Consider the following 6,930-nt stretch of genomic DNA (forward strand, 5'->3'; position numbering starts at 1 on the left):
GGAGTGTCCCTGTAGCTGTTTCAAGGAGCCCAGCCTTTACACTTGGACAGTGGTGGGCTTTCCCTCATTCTTAATTTACTAACGGATGTGCTAGATTGAATGGTATTAAGATTTATCTCTCACGTGTTTTTCTGAAATCTTTTACCCCTTTGCTCATATAAGATAGAAAACAAAACAACCAAATAAGGAAAAAAACTCCAAGCAAACCCAATACACATGCTCCTCAACTTATGATGGGGTTATGTCCCAAAAAACCCATCAGACATTGAAAATATTTTAAGTTAAAAATGCACTTAATCCACCCAACCTACTGAACATCAGAGCTTGGCCTGGCCTACTTAAATGTGCTCAGAACACTTAGTTTATGGTTGGGCAAAATCATCTAACACAAGGTTTATGTTATAAAGTGTGGAATAGCTCATGTAAGAATATATTGTAGGGCATGTTGCTAGCCCAGGAAAACATCAAAATCCAAAATTTAAAGTACAATTTCTACTGAATGTACATCATTTTCACACCATCCTAAGTTGAACCATGGAAAGCCAAGGTCTGCCAATAATAACGGAAAACTCAAGAACAATTAGTTTGGCCCTTCCCTCCCCTCCCTTCCCCTCCCCTCCCTCCCCTTCCCCTTCCCCTTCCTCTTCCTTTCTTTCCTCTTTTCTTTTTTTTTTTTTTTTTGAGACAAGGTCTTGTCTGTTGCCCAAGATGGAGTGCAGTGGCACAATCATTGTGATCTCAACCTCCCAGGCTCAGGCGATCCTTCCACCTCAGCCTCCCGAGTAGCCGGGACCACAGGTGTGCACCATGCCTGGCTTGCATTTTTCTTGCTTGAGGATGATACACCCTCAACATATATAATGAATAGATATTTTTTGCTATTAAAATTATTTTAATTTGATTGATTAATTTGATCAAGAATCATGGCATTCCATAAAGATTACCGTTTTTTGTATTTTTCCGCCTTGAATGAGTTTAGGAACCTCTGTGCTCGTGTGATCTTCAAGATCACGTTTATGAGTGTATGATTTATATATTTATTTCCTGGGTTAGTTGTTTTCTATTAGCAGACTATCAACTTCAATCTTCTTAAACTTTGACATATCTTGACACCACGCATACCCACTCCCCCAAATGCAGGTGTTCCGGTCTCTGTGGCATATGCTGAATTGCACAGATGGAGCTGCGGGGGCCAGGCTTCAGCAGCGATGGCAGCTCCCTGTCCTTTAGGAACCCTTGATTTGCATGGGTCGGGAAGCTCTGGCTGGCCCACAATGCTCACTTGCTTCTTGCTGGCCAACAGCCACTTATTTTTGTTTTGTATCTGATGGCCACCTGCTCAGAAGATATGAATTCCTTCCAGGCCTGGCTTGGCAGGGTCTGTTCAGTCCACAGGTTAGTCTACTGTCTCCCTTTCCCAGAGACTGCTTTAGGAATGAGAGGGTGTGACCCAGTTCTGGTCAAATAGCCAGACAGGGTGTGTGCTGAGGGGCTTCTGGGAAAGCCTCTCTTGCTTTTAACAAGAGGGAGAGAGCCAGCTGCACTCCCTCCCTTTGGATGCACCTGCACAGGGTGGCCAGCTGTCTCCTGTTGTGGCAGGGCTCAGCCAAGGCCATCACCAGCTCAGGTCCTGGCCCATGAGACAGGAGCAGCACTGGGCAGTGGGGGACGTTTCGGAGCTGCTAAACTTGCCTGTTCCTAATTGTCAAATGGGTGATGTCGGCTTCCAGTTAGAGCTAAGAGCATTTTGCTGACGGTGGACTGTGTCTGAGCTGTGCTCTCCCTACAGCCTTTTCTGCAGAAGGCTTTTTTTTCTGTGCACTGGGCTCAGGTTAGGGGAGCTGAGAACTAACAAGGCTGAGGGTTATCCTGGGACTGCCCCCATAAGAGGGAGGGAAGAGGAGGGTGTTGGGTGACAGTGGAAAGAAAGTAGGGCCTGTGGCAAAAAACCAAATATGGAGGAACCCCAGAGAAAGTCCCTCTTGAAGAATCTGCAAAGAGGGCTCTGGTGGAACTTCCAACTCCTCTACTACCATCTAAGCCCATCTGTGGAGCCCCCGGAGGAGGGGGAGGTCTGGCTGGGTGGGTGTGCTCCTTAGACCTCTCCGGAGTTAGAGAAGAGGTTGCCAGGAACCAAAGGCCACACCCTAAAATAGAAGTTGGAAGAGAAGGTGGTGAAGCCCCAGACATCCATGTCTGACCCAGCAGTTGCTAATGGACCCAGAGGTAAAAGAGAAGGGGCATTTCCTGGAGAAATCAGCGAATGCCCGGGGAGCTCTGCTTCTAACAGGCTGTGAGAGGGGGAAGGACAGAGGGAAGGACAGAGAGCCCCAAGGCAGTGAGGGAGGTGGAAACCTGCCGAGTGCGGAAAAGTACTCTGAGAAGGGAGTCTCAAGTTACAGCATTCATGAAGCAGGGTGGACAGGGGCCCAGCTGCCTGGGGAAAATGGTGCAATGTAGATATTACACAAAGAAAGCACAATTGCCATTGCATCCTAAGGAGTCCAAATCTGGGCTAGTGAGGGGAAGCTGGGTAGGGGAGCTTTTAGCTCAAAGTAGGGGAAGATGCTCCAGCAACCTGCCACTTGGTGTTAGGCTGAGCTGCTGCGGGAGGTAGTGACAACCTGGAGCCCATTTGGGTGCTGGGTTGGGAAGGATGTCCCGGACAGTTCTCACACACTGAATCAACCATTCGCACCCAGGAGTCTGTGATTCTGGGCATCCGCAATTCCTGAAAGAACCCTGAGAGCTCTGAGAAGTTGAAAAGGACTTCTGGAAGACAATCTCTGCTGGAACCCAGCATACAAAGGACCAGAGCTGGGGCTTCCCCCTCTGCTGGTTCTTTCTTGTCCATGGTCCTTAGGTGTTTGGTCAGGAAGAGCAGCCATGTATGAAGGGAAGAAGGCCAGAAGAGGCACGAGGGGAGGGGAGAGGAGGGGAGGGGAGGGGAGGGGACAGGAGGGGAGCAAAGCCCGGCTTCACAGTTAGCAGCTGTGTGGCCTGGGAAATTCATTACTCTCTTGGTCCTAATTTCCTCATCTGTAAAATGGGTCTAGAAGTTGTCTTACTGGGTCAGATATACTGTGTCTAGAGAGGGTGCCAGGAAATGGAAGCTAATATCATAAGGGAACAAAGAAAACTGGCCACCCTGACCAATCCTGCATAGGTTTTGTTATATGATTCCACCTACTGAACCAACACTCCAAACTGGGGACACAGCCTGGCCCCCTGGCCATGGAAAATTGGGGTAAAGGGAGTAGCTTTTCTTTGGAATGATGGGCTCATCCAAAGCGCATATTCACCATCTTGTTTCATTTCACTGTACACTAAGCAAAGTGTCTATGTGTGGGAGCAGTAGGAAGACAAGACTCAATAAACCTATAATCAAGTCCCTTGGCAGTCATGTCTGACCTCCAGGGCTTGTGAAAAACAGTTAGTGTTTGCTTAACATTAAATACATTCCAGGTACTGTGCTAAATGATATATGAACAACCCTATTCTTCCCATTTTACAGATGAGGAAGCAGGGTCATGTGAGGTTAAGTGGACTTGCCCAAGGCTTGACCCTCTGCTGCCACTCTGGTTTCATAGGTACCTCAGGCATTAGAGCTGCCTAGTGAGAAGAGACCGTCTGCACAGCCTCGGGGCAGATGATTTGGGAGGACTAGAGGCAGAGGTGTTGATCTCACTGTTCCTAGATCTGCAGAGCTGATGATGGATTTGGGGAAGGCTCCCATCATCTTCCTTCCAGGTGGTCCAGGCGAATAAGCTCCCCCAGCAGTCAAGATCACAGGTCCCCCAGCCTTGACTGGAGCTTCTATTAATATAAATAGATGCTTTGTAGACATTCCCAGCTGTAGGGGATGGACATAAATTGTGCACCATTGATAGTAGCACACAAATTCCAGATGCCTGGGTGGCTCTGGGGAGCATGAGAAGTCGGGGGAGGATGAAACAGGGGTGTGTGCTACTCTTCAGCTGTGGGGTGAGGAAATTTCCACAACACAGCAGGAAGGTCATGGGCATTACTCAACGCCAGTGGCTGTCCCTGGAGACAAGTCACCAGAGCTAACCTAAGCCTTTTATTTCTTCTGAACCCCCTCCACTACCTCATCCCTCAACTCAATGTCAGCAGAAGAAAATAGAGACCCTCAGACGAGCAGCCTGCATACCTCTCGCATCCCTTTCAACCATCCCTCACCTGTCCTTTCCTGCCACTAGAGGAAGGGGAGTTAATTATCTCAGCTCGTGCTTCCAATCACTGTCCTCATATGTCCTCTGGGACTCTAGATCATCAATTAAGCCTCTGTCCCATGTCTTCCAATTTTCCCCTCTACCTCTTCCCACCAGCCAAAGCTTTTGTGTACAGAACAGCTTTCCCCTGCAAACTACTCTCAGTCTCTCCTCACATCACCACCAATACTCTGGAAAGTGGTTTACTTTTACCAGCACCTTCCATTATGTCTTCATTTTCCACCCACTTCTCCATCTGCCAAGAGGTGGCTTTTACCTGCTTTTGTAGCATTGTGGCTGGCCATGCCAGCCTAGAAGCTGGTCACCAAGTCCAGTGGCCTAATTTCCATGCTCATTCAGTTCCCATTGCCTGGACTTTTTAGCATTTGAAACCATCCTGTCTTTCTGGGCAATCTCCCATATATATTATTCTCTGGTAATCATCCTACATGCACTGGGGCTTGCATTCTTTCTTTTTTCTGTGCATGCTTTACAGACTCATCTTTCTGCGCTGTTTCCTGGGTTGGTGATCTGTGGTTGGCAGCCTCCAATGAACCATTCTCCTGTTATTCACATCCTTATGTGGTCCCCTCCCACATTATACCTGGGTTTGCCTATAGGACTGAGCACAGCAGAAGTAGTAGCAATAGTCCAAGTGTTGAGTTATAAAAGATAAGACCTTGGTCACTCTCTCACTCATGGGTAGCTCTCTTAGAGGGAAGCCAGTTGCCTCCATGGGGAGCCCTGCAGAGAGGCCCATGCAGTGAGGAACTGAGGGCTCTTGCCAGCAGCTGCCATGTTAGGGAGCTTAAAGGCTGATGCCCCAGCCCCAGTTGAGCCTTCAGATGATGGCAGCCCCAGCTGACAACATGGCTACAACCTCATGAAAGGCCTTGAGCCAGAGCCACCCAGCTAAGCTGCTTCCAGGTACCCTCAGAAACTGTGAGATAATAGATGCTTGTTATTTCAAGTCACCAGGTGTCAGGGTAATCTGTTACTCAGCAATAGACTGAGGCATCATTTGCAACCCTCTCTCTCCCATCCACTCTCCGCTCTCTTCCTGGTTATTGCTAAGGAGCTCTGTGGCCTGAGCACCATAAGCACAAGGACTGTTCCTAGCAAGGATTTACACCAGCATTTCTCCTCAGCCATGAGCTCCATTTCCACCTGCCTATTGGTCACCTCTGTGTCACACTCAATGTATTCTAAATCAAACCATCTTTCCACCTCAATTCCTTTCCGCTTCCTGGACCTTACATCTTGGCCACTGGTTTAATTATTACCCTTGCCACCAAATCTGGTAACAAAATAAGTTTTGACAATACTTCTTCCTCTTCCGTTCTGCCAATTCTCATCCTCATTGCTCCACATCTGCCATCTCTCATCTGTGGCTCCCATCCCTCTCATTTCTTGTACAGATGCTGCCCCAGTCTCCTAATGAGCCTCCCAGCCTCCAGCATCATCCCTCTCCAATCTGTCCTCCAACTGCTGGAATTCACTTTGGAAACAGCAGGTCTTCACAATTACAGCCCTGCTTAAGACTCCCAGAAATTTTCCATTGCCTAAAGTCTGAGTTCCTTTGTCCAGATCCCAGGCTTTCTGCAAGCTTCCCCCGCACCACCTCTCTATCTTCCACCTTCCATCCTTCTCCTCCTCCAGAGTGACTCCCAGGCCATGCAGACAAATGCTTTCCTGTTACCTTTGTCATGTTCTCCTTATTCTTTTGTTTCCTCCTTCTCCTTTTTTCCCTCAACATTCTCTTCTTCTCATCGTCATTACACACATTATTCAAAGTCCAGATAAGTCACCCCCCCCGACAGTTGTTTATCCTCACAGTCAGAGTGAGTTACCTGCCCTCCAGCCCCCAGCACTCATCTCTTTGTATTTTTTTTTTTAAGATGGAGTCTCTCTCTGTCACCCAGGCTGGAGTGCAGTGGCTCTATCTTGGCTCACTGCAGCCCCTGCATCCTGGGTTCAGGTGATTCTCCCACCTCAGCCTCCCAAGTAGCTGGGACTACAGGTGCGTGCTGCCACATCTGACTATTTTATTTTTTATTTTTAGTAGAGACAGGGTTTTGCCATGTTGCCCAGACTGGTCTCAAACTCCTGGGCTCAAACGATCCTCCCGCCTTGACCTCACAAAGTGCTGGGATTACAGGCACGAGCCACCATGCCCAGCCCCTTTGTATTTGAATTCCCTAAATTAATGCTGGCATTTCCCACCAGCTGGGAAGATTTGTAAAATCAGAGGTGGTAGATGATGGAATGAATGAAGGAGGCTCGTCCAAGGGGGCTCTTTTATTTAGATTCTTTTCTGTAGAATCAATTGGCCAACATCCATGAAGCAGGTAAAGCCACACACCCAACTGTGGGACAGGGTGCAGTGGATACATTTTCAGGTTCACCTTTGTCCCTCACCTCTCCCTCCTTCTCTGAGTTAGATGCAGTCCCTGTTTCCTGCCTCACACTGTGGGCAGTATCTAGAGTATGCGCAGGGCTTGTGTTCCCAGCAAAGCAGAAAGGCCCTGTTATTGTGCATGATTCCCCTGACCATTGCCCAGCAAGTCTATCTTTAGCTTCCAGGGCATTAGAACTGCCTAGTCCACTGGGCATTGGTCTGTGCAGGATGGAGTGAGATACCTGCTCCACAATGGGGCTGCAGAACAGTTGGCTCTGCTCCCCCTGCAGTTCATATGCG

The sequence above is a fragment of the Gorilla gorilla genome, chromosome 8 (assembly GCF_029281585.2).
Source record: "Gorilla gorilla gorilla isolate KB3781 chromosome 8, NHGRI_mGorGor1-v2.1_pri, whole genome shotgun sequence".
Classification (NCBI taxonomy): domain Eukaryota; kingdom Metazoa; phylum Chordata; class Mammalia; order Primates; family Hominidae; genus Gorilla; species Gorilla gorilla.